At 29.0% G+C, this 18,886-nt stretch overlaps 1 protein-coding gene across 12 annotated transcripts in view; it reads right to left on the bottom strand.

The window, feature by feature from the left end:
• Positions 1-18,886, bottom strand: part of LOC127071501 (growth factor receptor-bound protein 14-like) — a 423,968-nt gene that overhangs the window by 320,656 nt on the left and 84,426 nt on the right. For 5 of the 12 annotated variants that reach the window (XM_051010828.1, XM_051010822.1, XM_051010826.1 and 2 more), the window contains one exon: positions 15,697-15,775. The exons of 5 other annotated variants lie outside the window; for them this stretch is intronic. The gene's annotated coding sequence lies outside the window, so the exon portion shown is untranslated. Of the gene's footprint in view, positions 1-3,686; positions 3,810-15,692; positions 15,776-18,886 lie in introns of those variants that run through there. 2 more of the 12 variants (XM_051010825.1, XM_051010830.1) reach the window with 2 other exon arrangements.

Here is an 18,886-nt window from a genome sequence, read left to right as displayed (position 1 = left end):
AACGTGGTAACGAATATCTCTTCTCATTGCAATCGATGAACTCGCAATAGACTTTTTAATTAATCCCTTTTGATCTGGCATTCAACTAACAGTCAGATAACGATAACGTTACGTTCGATCCTTTTTTCGACATTAATCGATATACACAAGCATACGAGGCCTATTAAAATTATTCGATGATAGAGTATTAATAACATCATCGTCGTCATCATCATCATCATCATCATCATCATCATCATCATCATTATTATTATTATTATCATCATCATCATCATCATTATCAGCATCATTTTGATTTGAATTTTTACTTTCAATTTTCTCTTATATTCGATAATATTCATATTTCGATATTTTCCAATATTATCAAACCTATGGTTTCGTTTTTTACTTTTCTTTTTCTTTTTCTTTCTTTTTTTTTTTTTACTATTTATGTATAACGGCTAGAATATCGCTTTCGCTGCTGCGACATTGAAAAGTGATTTTCCTCTTATACACACATACACATATATACATATATATATATAAAACACACGCATGTACAATCCCAAGCCACGAAATAAATGGTTTCGAGCGTTGAGGGGAGGTTATGAGGGACTAGGCTGTGAAGGGTGAGCTGGGGGAGGGACAGGGTAGTAGCGAGAGAGACGCGAATAACGAATTTCCGCGAATTTCGACGCAAAGAGAAGAATAAAAAATAAAAAAGAAAGTAAAAGGAAAAATAAAGTACATCTTCGATAATCCATTCCGTCGATTTCGATATGCGGCTTCAACGTCGACTAGTTCGGATTAGTCGGATTATTCTCTCGTCGCAATTCGTTTGTCCATGAATGTGAAAATGTCTAAACACGAGAGGAAAGAAAAAGAAAGATGATAAAAAGAAAAAAACGAAGGGAAAAAAAAAGAAAAGAAAGATACGATATGTAAATAAGAATTATACGTGAGGATGAGAGCGTTTCACGAATTCACGTAACTCATACATACGTAAGTAAGTAAGTAAGTAAGTAAGTAAGTAAGTACTTACATTGATTAGTAACAAATGTTATCATATCATTGTTTCATTTCATAAAATGCATTAGTGTTCTACAAAATAGAGACGTAATCGATCTGTAGTGATCGATAAATCGATATGTACGAACGATTAAAATCTTCTATCGCTTCTATTGGTTTTATAAAAATAAATAAATAAATAAACAAATAAAAAGAATAAATAAAAAGTACAAAATACAAAGAAAGAAATATTCGCACTCGTTTTATTCTCTCTTACAGAGAGATATTTCAAAGTTTCAAAAGAAAGAGAGAAAAAGAAAATTCATTTTTCTGCGTGAAGGTAGACGTAAAATCTAAGAATAATGTTCAGTCAACAAACAACAACAACAATAACAACAACAACAACAACAACAACAACAACAATGTCGCTGTATAGCTAAAACTTATGCATGTCGCATGTACGTACGTATGTACCTACATATAATAATAAATACAGATGGGGGTGGAACTAGAGTGATGGTGGTGGATGAGTGGTGGTGGTAGAGGGTGAATAGTAAGGGGTATCACGTATACGTTACATTTACCTTCTTTGTAACTATCGTACTTACACGAGAAATGGTTAAAATGTTTCTTTTTCGTTTTCTTTTTTCGTCGTATATTTGTTTCTTTTTTCTTTTCTTTCCTTTTCTACTTTTTTTTTTTTTTTTATTTATTTCGTAAATTGTCACGAGAAGCGATCAAAGAAAATAACAACCGGCTATCGTTTTATATGAAACTCTCGTCCTTGTTTGTTCACGTAAGAAGAGTAATCGGCTTCTTTCTCTTTCGAAGTTTTCTCTTCATTTTCTCTTTCTCTCTCTCTCTCTCTTTCTATTTTCTATCTTTCTATCTTTCTATCTCTCTCTCTTTCTCTCTCTCTTTCTATTTTCTATCTTTTTATCTCTGTCTTGTTCTCTTTCTCTTTTTCTTTCTCTCTCTCTCTCTCTCTCTCTCTCTCTATCTCTCTTTTTTTTTCTCTCTTTCTCTTTCACCCTTAAGTAATACTAACGTTTCGATGCGGTTGAATATCCTTGAAACAATATAATCTACCTTCCCTTCCTTTTCGTTTTATTTACCTCACTCGAAATTAGAAGGACATTATCCATCGGGATTTTTACGCAAATATAGAAAAATAGAAATTTATTATTACGTATGTATCGAGATGTTTGTCGTCGTTTTTCGCGATATCGTAAAAGATTGCTATGTTGTTTGATTAAAAAAAAATAAAAAATAAGAATAAAAAAAAAAAGAAAGAAAAAGAGAAAATAATAAAGTAAAAATAAAAAAACGAAAAGAAACTCGTATCGTTCGAAAAAAAGAGAAAGGATACAGCGTCTTGAGAAGAGAGAAAATAAAAAAGAAAAGAGAAGAAATAATAATAAAAAAAAATAATAATAATAATAAAAAAAGAAAAAGCAACAAACTCGCATCGTACGAAGAAAAAACAAAGGATATACTTGTCGAGTGAATTACGAGGCGTGAATCACGAAAGCGTTATTCACGCGCCAATCGTGAATAAGATCGTTTGTGACGTCAACAACATCTTTTACGATCGACGATCACGAAGTCGATCAAAACTGAATTAAAAAAAAGCGATTTGATTTTCAATCGTGATTCGTATGGCAAAATTAAAACAGATTGTGTCCGATGTGGCTATATTATTTTGTTGTTTGTTTTCACTCTAGATCGTGAATTATAAAATTACGAATGCGAATCAAGTCGCGAACGATTCGAGCTTTTCATTAACAATAAACGAACGTGATTCACGTTCGTGATTTACGTTTTGTAGAAGGGTGACATATTGTTGATGGGAAAACAATGGAGTTCGTTTTTTCTTGGTTGTATATAGATAACTTATAGTCTGTTCCTCTTTGTCTTTGACTTATCACTGTTTTTTTTTTGTTTTCTTCATTTTTGGATTCCCATCCTCTCATAAAGTCCCAGAGATTTCTTTTTTCTCGTTCCAACTGATTTCTTTTCCTTTTTCTTTTCATAAAAGAAAAAAGAACGAGCCGATTCAATAATATGTGTTCGTAAATAATGTGTTTCTAAGTTCGTTCTTTTCCCTTTTCTTTTTTTTTTTTTAATTATTAAAGTTTACGAATGAAACTAATTAGGAGTGTTAAAAGGATCTGTACTATTATTTCTATTGAAACTTATATATTTTCCGATTAGATTTCTTTTCAGTTCGATAAGCTAATTACGGGAACGTGTAATAAGCGAATGAAAACGTTCGAGTTTAGTTTAGGTAGGAGTATAATGAAAAGAAACAAATTTCTAAAAAAAAAAAAAAAAGAAAAGGAAAAAGAAAAAAGCGAAAAAAATATATATATCAAGAATATAAAGGCATATTATTTTCGCGTTAGTGGTATTAACACGGTTTACAAATGACTAATATCAAATTGCTATGCGATTGTGTTTTTACCGATGACTATAGTCAATTATAAGATTACGAGTGATTATAATTGTCATTGCTAACGAAAGTCGATCGATTAAATCATAATTCATTCAATAATAATTTCTTAAGGAATAGAACATATTTTTATGATATAACTATATGAGTTTATTTGAAAGATTAAAACAATTTAAATTTAATGACCCGATATAATTGATGTTCCAGTAAAGGAGATTTGAGAAACACTGCTAACTAAAATCACTACCTTCTTTCGTCCCACCCCTCCTCCTTTTTCTCCTATCAACTCCCCTTTATTCGAGATATAAACGGATTTAGACGATGATCTCGATGGACTGTGAGAATCTCTCCTTTCATAGCCGTGAATCGTAATTTCTTTGAACCATCTTGGAAATCTAAAAAGGAAATACCATCGTGATAATAACATCGAATCGATTATTCTCTCGAATTAACTAGGAGTGGTTTAAACTTGGATCGACAGAGGTTTATTAACTACAACTGGGTCATGAATATTTGTGTGTTTGTGTGTGTGTAGTCCTATGAAGTACGTAACATGTTCGAATAACGTTCGAATTAATAAACTCGAACGAATTAATCCGGATTTAACGTACGATTTAATGATAATTACTATCGATGTTGATCCTTATCTATATATTGATTTAATTAAAAAAAAAAGAAAGAAACGAATAGGAAAATAAGTAAGTAAATAAAGAAATAAATGAATAAAATACGAACTATCGAAATAAACTACTCGAAATGTTTCAAACTCTTACTAACAAATAAATAAATAAATAAATAAATAAATAAATAAATAAAATTCAAATTATCGAAATAAACTCCTCGAAATGCTCTAAACTCTTACTAACAAATAAATAAATAAATAAACAAATAAATAAATAAAATTGAAATCATCGAAATCAAATACTTGTCGGCGCTTTAAACTATCACTAATCTAATTTAAAACGTTAACATTATTTATTATGCTTCGAAAATTTATAACCGAGAGATAAATTGATTTCTGGCCAAGAAATTTTAAGAGAACCCGAGAGAATCGGCACGCGACCCGACGCAACCCAACGCTATCCATTACAAGAGAATAGTAAGGTGTCAAACGGCGTCGGATTGTCTGACGCTATACCAATATAACTGATGATTTCGAAAGAAGCATACGTTGTTAATATAATAAAAAGCATTGTGATAGTTTAACATAGTACGCAACAGACCCGATTCATTTTATTCGGTGCGTGGGTGAACATAGATTTCCTGGATTTCCTAAATCCCAGCCAAATATAATCCATTTGTATTCTGTTCTTTCGCAACGATACACATATGTCCGGTTTAAATGTATCACCCTGTATAAACGATTATTTCCCCCTTGGTAAATATTTAAAATGCAATAAAATCAAAAAAAAAAAGAAGATATTTTAAACTAACGTAAGTTTAGTGTAAATGAAAATACATAGCGATCAAGAATAATAATTATTTCATTTACGAGATGATCTTCGAGGATCATCATATTTTTTATATATTATATAATGAAAAAATTGATACACATACAAATGTATATCTTGTACTACGTATTATAATTCGAAATTAAAAAGTTAAACTGCAAGAATATTAGAGTTATGTTAGATCAATCATGCTCGTTTTCTTTTTCTTTCTGAATTTTTGTTCTTCTCTTCTTTTTGTTCCAACTCGTAGTCAAAATTTAACATTTGTATCTGACGTGAACGAAGATGAAAGAAAAGTCAAAGATGGGATAGTGAAATTCGTGATTTATTGAAACGAATCACATCGGTCGGGAAAAGTTCGCGAAAGAATTGAAAACTAAAAGAGAACTAAACAAAAACAAAGAAGAAAGAAAAGAAAAGAAACTAAACGATCTCGTGCCATTGTACGTTTTATCATAAAACTGAATGTTTTTTTTTTTATTATATATATATATACATATTATATGTAAGTATATAAATATATGCTTATAAAATAGTAATGAAATAATATATAATACAGGGTGTTTCGTTTCGATTAAAACAATACGGTTCAAATATATCCCGTTCTATTAGTTTCATAAACAAATCTTTCGAACAAAACTTATCAGATTTGTTTGCGATGATTATGGGGGATCGAACAGGGGGAGAAAATGTAATATGTATCGCAAATATTTTTTAAAGAACGCTGTTTATCGAGATACGACAATCATAACAAGTTTTTTTCTTTTCCTTTTTTCCTTTTTTTTTTGATATAAAAATCAATACTTCAAGCCTCACGAAATTCGCGAAGCAGAAAATATCGATATGGAGAAAAGAATGAAAAACAGAGAAAAAAATGATAATAATAAAAAAGAAAAGAAGAAAAAAAAATTTTGAATTCATCGATCGTGTTAAATGTTTTAAAATCAAAAATTGATATAGCGTGTCGCATTTAAAAGGGTACACTCATATATATGTATGTATGTATATATACATCATTTCTATATGTATACATCGTATAGAAATAAATATAAATATATATATATATATATAAATATGTATATATACATATGTATATTATATATTATATGTACTATATATATATATATATATATATATATATATATATATATATATGTAATATAGAAAAATTAATATCTATATATTTAAGCGTATTAAAAGGTTATCTCCGCGGGCAGAACTTTATCATAGAATATTTTAACGACGAAATGGGAAATAACGCACAATAGAAAATAATAACTGAGTAACGATCAGAACTCGAACTTATAAGAAGAATTTCTATCGGTATTAAAAAGTTCAATCAAATTACACGTAAATTTTATCAAGATGTTTTCAAATATATGCTAGAGAACGTAGCGATGAATGTAAAGAGAATAATAATATATAGTTATATACGAAAGGAATAAGAACTTTTGAATTATCGATATTTTTCATTGAAAACTTTGATAAATGATCGATCGATATGGATAGGTATTAGTCAGTAATATACCATTAAATCAAACGTGGAATATAAACGAAAGTAGGACACACAGATACACATATACGTGCATGTCATGTACGTGTGTGTGTGTGTGTGTGTCTGTTTCAGACTTATCACTTGAAATAATTAATTGCTTATAGATACTCATAATTAACAAGATATGTAAATGAGAGGTTAATACGAATGTTGACAAAGACTCGAATAGTTTCTACGAACGATCGACTGAACCCTTTAATCTTAACCTTGGTGATAAATTGATTAGATCTCGTTGAGTTAAGCTGCAATTAGAAAGCAGTTACCGGGATTTATCCGTCCGCGTTAAATCAACATGGTGTAGTAAGCGTCAAGATGATAGTCATGACGTAGAAACGACGATCTCTCTCTCTCTCTCTCTCTCTCTCTCTCTCTCCTTTTCATCTCGACTTAGATAATTCTCTCTCTCTCTCTCACTCCCCCTCTGTCTGTCTCTCTTCTTAAAGTTGGACGATAGATTATGGTACAACGATATTCCTGGCAAGCTTTGAAAATAGGATAACGTTTATAGAAGCACGAAAACTTTGACAGACGAGCTCTCATATATATACATATATATCTATGTATCTATGTATGAATTTATATATATATATATGTATATATCTACATATATATTTACGTACTTATATATATACCTATATGTTGTAAATATATACATACACATACATATATATATAATATTTATGTAACATATATATATTATATATACATACTTACATATACACATAATATATATATATTATATATATATACAATACGTATATATATATACGATGCGTCAGTGAAATCTTCGAGAGTAGCAATCTGGATACATTCGAATAGTCGAGGATAAAATTTGCTCGCTCTACGATTTCGTCGGGCGAACGTCAACAACGAAATACATGTTATTTATATCTCTTCCACCCCCATCTCCACCCTCGTATACCCACTTCCACGTTTTCGTTTACACGCTGAAACATTTTAACGAATCCGCTTATAGAAACGTTATTTATCATGGCCGATGTTCATCGGTTAATCGTATATATCAAGGTCTTTTATCCATTGGCACGGATCCTTCTGATTTTTCATAAAAATTTCACTTTCTTTCATCTTCTTTCTACCTTTTTCTTTTCTCCTTTTCCTTTTTCTTTCTCTGTCAAGTCGAAAAAATATCAAAAGAATATATTAAAAGATATTGTTATCATATTCCGAAGGATTGATAATTTTACGAACGTAATAATTATCGTTTGAAAGTATTGTAATAATAATTATATCATAATTATAATACAAATTTACGTATTATCGATGATAATAAAAAATATCTTTTATATCTTTCATATCTTTTAAATTATTATATCTTTTATTATTATATCTCATTATATGTTTTAAATAATAAAGAATGTTATATATGATATAGGTGTAAATATGGATGGATAAAATTATATATATGATAATTAATAAATAACGTTTAAATGATACATGTTTAGGTATGTTGTATATACTTTGTATATTTCCATAAGCGCGAAATATACATGGAAAATATACACTGTATGAAATATACAGTATTTTGAAAAGTAAAGAATCGTTTGTTTGGTCGAAAAGGGACAAAGAAACAAATGATTGGATAGAATCGTTAATTCTGCATTTTTCTCTTAGTGTTTCATTCACTCGAACAAAAAATTTTTGATATGTTTTACGTATATACGTAACTTTCGAGACGTATTACATATTTACGTATATATATATATAGTTAAATACTCGTACGGATTTATACGCGTAAGTAAACTATATTCAGGTTACATACGTTTCGGAGGATTTTAAAGTTTACTTTGTTTAACCAACCCTTTGTCTTCCTTAAACAACACGATGTTTTTACAGTTCGAATTTCCATTTTCATATCCTATCATGTTAGGATAGCTACGAAAACAGGAAATTACGTTATGGCTGAAATTACGTGAAGGACTAATATTTACCTAATAATATCTACGAACTAATATATATATATATATATATATATATATATATATATATATTATTTATGTTAAATATGTCGAAAGAAAAGATTGTAAAGATTTTATTACTGGTGATAAACTGTGATAAACATTTATTCTTTTTTTCTTTTGTAATTTAATAAAAACACGAATCATTTTCGAAATGCATTTTATCGTGAATTATTAATTCCAAATGAATTAAAAAAAAAAAGAAAAAAGAAAAAAATCGTCATCGTAAGTAGAATTAAAAGACATTTCAAATGATACGTCATTCGTTGAACCCCTGTTGAAAAACATATATAAGATTTTTACGAGGGTTGTCACCCTTCTTAGAGGATTAGTCGAAAGTAAATGAATTTATGATAAGAACCGACATCCCTTCGAAAACAAAATTGACCTGTCACGTTGTTTCTTTTTTCGAAATAAAATAAAGAAAGAAAGAAAAAAAAAGAAAGAAAGAAAGAAAATAAAAAATAAAAAGAAAGAAGAGCAAAAAGAAAAAGAATCGTTAGAAAAATCCTGGTGGACAGTTTTCGTTAGGGACACACTATATATAAATATACATATACATATATTCCTGACATGCGCTGGGTATAATAAATATTTATAAAAACAGAAATATGACTGACTATATTACACACACACATACACAATACACACAAGTAAATACTGTGTGCATGCGTGTGTATATATATATATATATATATATATATATATATATCACTTGTGTTGAAAATAGATCGAAAGAAAAGAGTTTGGTGTCTCGTTATTCTCAACGCGCTTCGATCCTTTCCCCTTTCGATATCAAAATCGTCGTTTTCGTGACGTAGTTACGAATTCCAACGGAGGAAAGGCTATCGAACGCGAGAGGAAAATCTGATAACATTGAAGAAATATTTTCACTCGTTATATATATATATATATATATATTTTTTTGTTTCGTTTATTTTATTCGTCTCTCTTTTGGTTTTTTTTATTCTTTATTTTTTATTTACCTTTCTCTTCTTTTATTATTTTTTTCTCGTCTACTATTTCTTTTTTTCTCTTCTTCTTCTAATTTTTTTTTTTTTTTAGATACTGCATTGCGAAACCGAACGGATTGTTACCGATTTCATAAATACTTGTATCTCTTATTTACATGCATAAAATACGCGTATGCATCGCGATGATAACTAGTATGTATTGGACAAGTTATTAGTTTACATCAACGATGCTTCGAAATATGTTTACGAAATATGAGAATTTTAAAGTACTTAAAAAGCAAAAAAAAAAAAAAAGAAAACATTTGCAGGGATTTCCTCTGAATTACGAGATTTTACGAATTACGAGATTCGGCAGAATCACGAAACGATTATTGAAGTTTTATATTATTAATATCATTTAGAAAAGTTATTTGGAAAGGAACAGTTCGATATCAAAACGGTGACAAATCGATACCAGTCGACAAATTACGATAACTATGTATCGAATAATATCTAAGTCGTAGATATCAAAATTATTGATAATTCTGTTTGATTAATTTCTATGAAATTATCGATCGACGATTTCAAAGTTATCGCAACGATATACTTTCATTTAATATTTTTACGAAAATTTAATTACTTACATTTTATTTTTTTATTCGTACTTGTTTTCTCTTTCTCTTTCTCTTATTAAATAAATTTTTATTAGTTACTCGCTAAGGTAGTTTTTCGTTCGTTCGTTTTTTTCTTTAATCGATAGTTTGGTAGAAATATCAAACGATTCTCGATAGCTTAATGAGATACACAAAAGTTTATTAATTCGATGTAAACACGAATTTCAATTAGATATCGATTCCAGAAGTATCAATACTGAAAATTGATACAAAGTAACTAAAATTTCAATACACACACATATATATCGATACTTCTCGATTAAGTACTATGGTATTGATTCTGAAATTGAATATAATCATCATCAATAGTATCGATATCGATCGAAATAACTTTCATTTAAAAAATGATATCACCTATCACGAGATTCACTAAACGAACGAAACGTACGATTTACCAAACGAATGAAACCAAAACGAACCAAACTTTACATTGGATTTTTTCTCTCTCTATCTTGTTTAGGTAGAAGAAAAGAAAAAAAAAAAGGAAAGAAAAAAGAAAGAAAGAAAGAGAAGGTCGAGTAAGAAAGTTCTTATAAAATTCCGACTTTATTTCGAACGGATTAAAAAGACAATAACGGACCGGAATAATAATTTTCTTTCTCTCTTGTTACCCCTCATCCCCACCCCGAACAAACCCCTCTTTTCCACAGTGGTTTCGGACGACTGAAATTAATTTGGATGGAATAGCACACGAAAGATTCGCTTCGGAGTAGTTTTAGATAGGTTGCTTGGATTGCATAGTTTGCCTGGTTGGTTGGTCCACGTCAACGAAGATTTCTCATTTGTCCGAGAGTTCTTTCCTTTTTTTCTTTCCCTCTTCATCCCTCCTCCTTCTTCTCTGTTCTCCCTCTTCAACCAACTACCACCCCCATCCCATCAATCTGTGAGAGTTTCAACGGAATGTTTCCGACGTGGAAAATTAGAACGAGAGAAAGCTTCTCTGACTCGCCAATCGCGTCATATCTTTAAATGAAAGAGAGTAAGTAAGTAAGTAAGTAAGTAAGTAAGTAAGTAAGTAAGTAAGTAAGTAAGTACTGAAGTTCTTTATGCACTTATCTGTAAACGATGTTGCAACAAATCGTTCGATTCGAAAGAGATAAGCATTGATTTTCAATTGGAGGAGAGAAGAAGAAAAAGAAAAAGAAAGAAAAGGGGGAAAAAAAGATCTCTTTTTCGAAAAAAGAAGATTTATTTTTTTGCTGGATAAGATAAGAAAAAGAGAGAGAGAGAGAGAAAATCTATATATAGTTCATTCTCAGATAAACGATCCTCGATATAGTTTTTCTCAAATAGATTTTTTCTCAAATAGACAGACAAAGAGAAAGGAAAATCTATATATAATTCATTCTCAGATAAACGATCCTCCGTATAGTTTTTCTCAAATGGTTTTTTTTTATATTCTTTTTTCCTTTTCTTTTTTATTCCCGTTCTATTAAAAAAAGGATATGAACGAAAGCTAGAAGCTTCTTATGCAATCCACGAGGAAACGTGCATTAACATAGTCAAAGTCGAGATTTAGCAACGTCACAGCTTGCATTCACCATTTTCCTCTCTCTCTCTCTCTGTTCATTTCTCTATTTTAGCAACATCACGTTTTTCCGAAAACTTTCGGACGTCCGTTGGCATGGGCCCCTTGTTGGATGGCCGTTCAACGATCCATGATTTATGACGTCAAAAACAATTAGCCGTTCTAGGAGAATTCCCGACCTCGAAATTCTAACCGTTGATGAAACTTTGAATATTTTGAAAATGTCAGAGAAAATTCGCGTTAATGATGATCAAGATCAACGGGAAAAGAAGATTGAGAGAGGGACTGCGTGAGGTTCAAAACGTGACATAGAATTAATTAACGACCCGTATATCTCTCTAACGCGTGTTCCTTAATGTTTAAATAATTCTGATTTATTATCGGTTCTTAAAGTTCCACGTTTCAAGTTGTAATTCTACTATGGACATTTAAAAAAATTCTTTTTTTAATTTTTTAAACTTCTTTCTTTTTTTATTTCTTTCCTTAATTTTCATCCACCGACCGAATCAATCCTTCTTCTTGACAAATCCCGATATGACAGAGACAGACGACGGCGAACAAGAGACGAATTTAACTCGGAAGATCTTGCGTCAGTCAGCGAGAACTATCGAACTATTATAGTAACGTCTTTATCGTCACTCGAAAGAGCCACTCGAATCATTCGAAAGATTCCCGAAGTTCATAATGCTCGAGTGCTTCGAGATATCTCGCGCGAATGACATTCCAGATGATAGGCGAACCGTCAAACTATTCTCTTTTCGAATATCGAGGACTCCGAAAAGAATTTGGAATTGTTCTGCGAAAAGAAAACTTTAACCTTGTTTACGATTAACGCGATTCGATATTTACTTACGATTTAATTCTAACAGACGATCGTTATTAAACTATGTTTAGAAATCGTATCGATTCGTATTGATCTCGTTGTTATTGTTTCGACAAAAAATGATATAAAAAGAAAGAAAGTAAAAAATAAAAAATTAATCGGTCATCTCGGAAAAATAGTACGATTTTTTTTCTTTTTTCTTTTTTTGAAAGTCGCACTGAAGTAAATCACAGTTTTTCGATATAATAATTCTACGTTGTTTCTTGATCTTTCATTTTTTTTTGTATGTAACGTATGAAAAAACAAAAAATTGGAGAATTTTTCTTTATTTAATTATTTTGTTTTTTTTCGTCCAATCCGGTCACGCATTGGATTCGATAATCTTTAAGATCGCGTCGTCGATCTCTCCGCGAAAATCCAAGAAGCCTTCGCAAACGACGAGCCTTTTGACACATCTTTTTGTTTTGTTTGTTTGTTTTTTTTTCTTCTTCTTTTTTCTTGTTCAGTTTTCAGTCTATTTTTTTTTCTTTCCAATTTTAATTTTCAACGCTTGTCCTCGAGTAGTTCAAACGTTTAAATTTTGGGTAAAAAGAAATGCGAGAGTTCGTTTCAAAAAACGAGCCTAATTTTTTTACGAAATTTTTCAAACCAAAATTCCAACGAACCGCTCTTGATATCGCAAGAATTTTAATAACATTTTATTCTCTTTCAAGGAAATTAAAAGACTGTCGAAAGATATCATTACATTAAACTTCATGTGATCAAATCGGACGAGAAAGAAAATATTTTTCATACTTATAATTCGACACCGTAGAATTTATTATATCTTTCGATTCATTTTGCTTTCTCTGAGAAAAAAAGGAAAGAAAAAAAAGAAAAAAGAAAACAAAAATTTCCCAAACACTTTGTTTTTTCAACACTCACGAGAACCCATGTAATTTCATTTTTTTTTTTTTTTATTTCTTATCACATACAATTCTTTTTTTTTTCTGCAACGTGAGAATTTCGTTGAAGGATATAAATAAGTAAATATAAAAATTACCAGAATAAAGATAATGAAAAAGTATGCTTTATGAAAACTTTGTTGGACAACATCATAAGCGTTGATATTAACTTTAATAATCGTAGATTTTACGTCGGTTCTAAAATTTTCTCTTAGGATGCTTTTCTCAGTATCAAGTTTTGCGAATATGTTGTCCTTTTAGTTCGTCATATCCTCGAACAGTTAGTTTCTGTTTTGAACCCGAGGCATTTGTGTAATATGAGGTCTATATAATAGTTCGTATAGTCGTATATCTCTTCTGCAGTATGTAAGTTCTACAAACGAATAGAGATTCTCGATAAACCGTTTGTCGGAGTGTCGGGAAAGAGCATACCTGACTTTGTTTGCAATAGTTCACGATGTTACACGTACGCAATATCAAATTCATAATTTCGTATTCATATAAAGATTTTTATTTAGTATTATCATTATTATTTATTTATTTATTTATTTATTTATTTATTTTTTAATTGAGATTGATTAGACGGTTCTTTATTATTATTGTTAGTATTATAATTATTAATTGATTATTAATATTATTAATATGTATATTATATATAAATAATATTAATATATAATAAATTATAATATATATTATTTATGTATATATATTGTATATATATATATATATACAAATTAAGCATCACATTGTATTTATTTGCAGATTATTGTTGAGTTATACGATAAAAATACTTTTTTAAAAAAATATATATATATATATATATGATTTAATTTCATAGTCTTAAGGAATTTCGTTATTACACAAATACATACGATAGTACATAAGTTCTTTATAATTAATAAATAAACCCTATGCACATTGCAAAAAAGAAATACGTATAATAAATAAAAAAGTAATATCTTTTAATTTTGAAATATAAGTTTGAAAACGTTCTAAGATTTCACCTTTTACATATTACTTCAAAATCATAATTACTTTTATCTCGTTGAATATTTTTTATTTGATCGATTTTTCTATTTAAATAATAAATATGCATACGATAGTTTTAATTTTAACCGAGAGAATCCAATTACGTTATATATTTCAGATATATGATAATATTGTTCAGAATTATATCAGAAACTTTTAAATATCTTTCCTTTAATGCAAATGTAATATATTTTTCTATCTATCTATCAAAGTTTTTGTTTCGCGAATATTCAAAATAGTTTTATCAGATGTTGTTCTAATATATATGTGTAATGTTATCTTGAATTTCCCGATAGCTAAAATAATAGCTCTGTCGTCAGCAAACGTATGTAAAAAATATGTTTGCTTTTTCTTTTATGATAGAAACGTCAGCTGTATATAAGGTGTCTCCATAAATAACGGATCAAAATAATATCCTCTTTGTATTTTCTTAATGCAATAAACGTTTGTGATTTCTACATGATTTTTGATTGAACGAAAGCAGCAACAACAAAAAATTTATATTAATAAAAAAAGAAACGATATTTGTCATTGATTGAAATGAGATTTGCAAAGTTTTCGAACGGAGATATTTTATATCGATTTCAGTTCAGAATACATACTTCATTGTCATCGTCAGACTTCGTTGTTCGATCGAGTACAATGTAAAAAAAGAAAAGATTCTTTTTATATAGTCTCATTTATAAATGTTGATAACGTGCAACTTTCATCGATACTTGTCATTAACGATAATAACGCGTAAGATATTTCATGCTTGAATCTTACAAATTTAAAGCAATTTACGTCGTATAATTCGTGCGGAGAATTAATTACAAGAAAAAACAAGAAAGAAAGAAAGATAGGATAGACAAAACTGATATCAAAGGTATATATGGGAGAGTGCGATTAAATATCGTATAAAATCGGTCGAGTCGCCGTGTCGTAATTAAATTTTTAATGAAAAAAAATATTAAAAAATAAGAAAAAAAAAACAACAACAACAACAACAAAGAAACGAACAAACAAACAAACAAATAAACAAAACAAAAGGAAAAAACAATAACAAAAAACAACAACAAAAAAAGAAAGAAAAAAAAGAAAAAAAAAAAGAAAAAAAAAGGAAAGAAGCAAGGCTTAACGCGTTATAGCAAATTTTTTAATAAAATGAAAAATGTGTTGAGGGTGGGAGTAAGGGGGTGAGGGTGACAGCGTAACATCGTATACGACAGCAAAGAAATAAGCTTTCGTGCTATTTCTACATACATACATACATACATACATACATACGTACGTATATACATGCATACAAATATACAGATATACACACACATACATACATACATACGTTTAAGGAGAATGTGTATTTATTTGGAATGCCTGTGCCTGGGTTGGTTGGGCATAGCTCTTTGTACTCGTGCGTTAGCCTGCCAACACGTAACAGTATTATTAACATTCTGTTTGAATAGAAAAGACAGAATATTTGAGTGGTTTATTTTTTTTTTCGTATCTAATCGTTGGATTAGAACGTCTATTCTATCTTTTTCTTTTTTCTGTTTTTTCTTTCTTTTTTTTTTCGTTCTTTATTAATAAATACTTTGGTAATAATTGACGGATTGATTTCATTCATTTTAACAATAAAACTAAAACTTTGTTAATCTCGCACTTGATTCTATTCGATAATTTTGAATCTTTTTAAAGATATTTTCGATCGGTGGATCTTGAAAATGCCTGATCTTGCTCTTTGTTAAATAATAATAATAATAATAATAATAATAAAGAAACAAATTTATTTTACTTTTTAATTTTATTTGTAATTCAGGTTAATCAAATTCATCATAAAATCGAGAGGAAAAAATAGACTTCTGTTCTAATAAAGACCATTCGTTCGCACGAATATAGATATAGATATGTAGATATATTTAACCGTGTGTGTTCATCGTTCTTATAAAATTCATGAGAAGAATTTATCGTTAGTTCTAATATTTTTCATTCGCGCCGTACATATTATCGCTTTGTCCAAACATTCTTTATCTGTTTCCATATATACATCGTTCACACTCGTTTCTTTCACGCATCCTAAACAGTATTTATAAAACACATACATATATAAATATATATATATATAAAATACATATATATAATATATACATATACATATAATACATACATATATATATATATATATAATAGAATAAAATTAAAAAGTAATATTCTTCGATTATTTTTATCATATCTAAACATTTTTTCAGATTTAAAATAAAGAATAAATGTTAAGATTTTCCATCGACGTATCTTTAATCATTTTTCTTTTTTTTTTCCTCCTTAAAACTTTTTTAAACACCCTCTACGGTCACGTTTACTTTCTCTCTCTCTCTCTCTCTCTCTCTTCTACACACACACACACATATACACACGTACGTACTCTCTCGCTCTATCCCTGTTCTAAAATAAAAACCCTATGGTATTTTTAAGATTAAAGAGGTGCACGTGCAGGTACTTTCGGATTATCTTAATTACACAGTAGATATGTAGTAGGAGTTGGGTGACACGGGGGGTGGGAATAAAGAATGATAGGGAGGGAAGAATGATTCCGACTATTCTTACAATTCTATCATATTCAACACGTAGATTTGATATAATTAAAATATATTTCGTTTCTAACACTATCACACTACAGTTCACCATCTCTAACTTATTCAAACGTATGTAACATTTATATATTGTTTTCTTTTCTATACAAAAAAAATTCGCGAAACGAATTCGAACAAAAAAAGAACGATTTGGAGGAATGATTTTATTCTGATTATTTGTTTCTTTTTTATTATACTTTCTTTTCTTCTTTTTTCTTCTTATACGTACGTATGCATTCTCTCTCTCTCTTTTTTTTTTTTTTACACGTTTCAAGTAACGCAATTGGATAGTACGATTTCCAATGAATTATGAAGCGTTAAACAAGGTTTAGAGGTCATTTCGCGGAATCGTATTCATCCGGTCGGCTCGCGTACACTTGTTACGAATATAAAGGCTAATCAGGGTTAACTCGCTACTAGATTGCAATGGCAGCCAGTATCACCATAGCGTTCGTTAAAATCCCACGGCACGATCGAGTAAATCATATCTCGCCTCGACGAAGACGAAATAGAAGATAAAAAAAGTAAAGAAGAAAAGAAACTGATTTCTCTCGAGGATTCTCACCGAACTTAAATGATCCGTCGCTTTCGCTCGGATAATTTTTTTCTTCCTTTTTCTTTTAGGTTTTATTCTTTTCTTTTTATTCGAGGAAGTAATATATTAATAGTATATATTTATAATATTAATGTATCAATCATATCTTATATTAATAAATCTAATAATGTTAATTAAATCGTAATATATTAATTATATCTTTTTTCTTTCCTTTCTTTTTTTTTTTTTTTCATAAAATATTTTCCTTTTCTTCTTTCTCCAAAAAAGAAAAAAAAAATAAAATAAATAAAATGAAAAAGTTATCATTAAGTTTTTCGAATGGGACGATTGTTTAACAGAAAACGTTAATTCGTGATAATTGAACATTTTTCGAAAAACGTTTGTATTTTTCAATGTGAAAACTCAAATCTTCTCGACAAACGCGATATTTAATTTAACATCGATTTCTCTTATCGATAAAATTAAATTCTTGTAAATTAAATGATTTCGACAACGCGGCGAATGTGTGTGTGTGTATATATATATATATATATATAAATTTTTATATTTATATTATATTTATAATTAGTATTACATATGTAGTTTTCAATAAAGAAGAAAGAAAGAAAAAGAAAAAATAATTCTTTATAATCGAAAATATATTCTGACTGATTTTAAAAGAATAGATCAAAGTGATTGGAATGATTTATTAGAAAAAAAAAAAAATAGAAAAAAAAAAGTAAAAAAGAAAAGAGGGCGAACAATAAAGCGTTCTTTTCGAATAGAATTCAAAGGAACAGGATAATACCTATTATCCCGTCGAAAGGAAAGCGCGATAAAGTTTTTTGTTCGAAGTAATTCTTTTAAAAAGATTTTCAAAAAAAAAAGAAAAAAAGAAGAAAAATGTTAATACAAAAGATGGATCTCGATTGCGCGACTAGATTGTCCTTTAAACTTTTACTCGGTAGAATGATATTATAACTTGAATATATTTTACCATGAATATATTTTGATCGTACGTCGTACGGACTCGTAAGAATAAATTATATGTAAAACAGAAACAGTAAACTTATTCGAATAGTTTCATTGTAATGAGAAATAAAAATTTGCAACGAGGATCCATGCAAACGATGTATATCTTATTAATAGTTTTTCGAATAAAATTGTTTAAACCATGATATCCAATTGTTTTTCAATTGGAATTGATTAAAAGATTTGTTAAAGAGAATAACTTTTGTTTTTTTCTTTTAAAGAGAGCATCGAAAATATAATCGTCGAAAAATAATGATACGAAATAAAATATATGTATACGTTGTAGAACAACGAAATGGAAAGCTCTTTAAAAATTATTTAAAACTTATTCCATGAAG

The sequence above is a fragment of the Vespula vulgaris genome, chromosome 22, assembly GCF_905475345.1.
Source record: "Vespula vulgaris chromosome 22, iyVesVulg1.1, whole genome shotgun sequence".
Classification (NCBI taxonomy): Eukaryota; Metazoa; Arthropoda; class Insecta; order Hymenoptera; family Vespidae; genus Vespula; species Vespula vulgaris.
The sequence above is the reverse complement of the archived record's forward strand: the minus strand, read 5'-3'. Positions and strand labels throughout refer to the sequence as shown.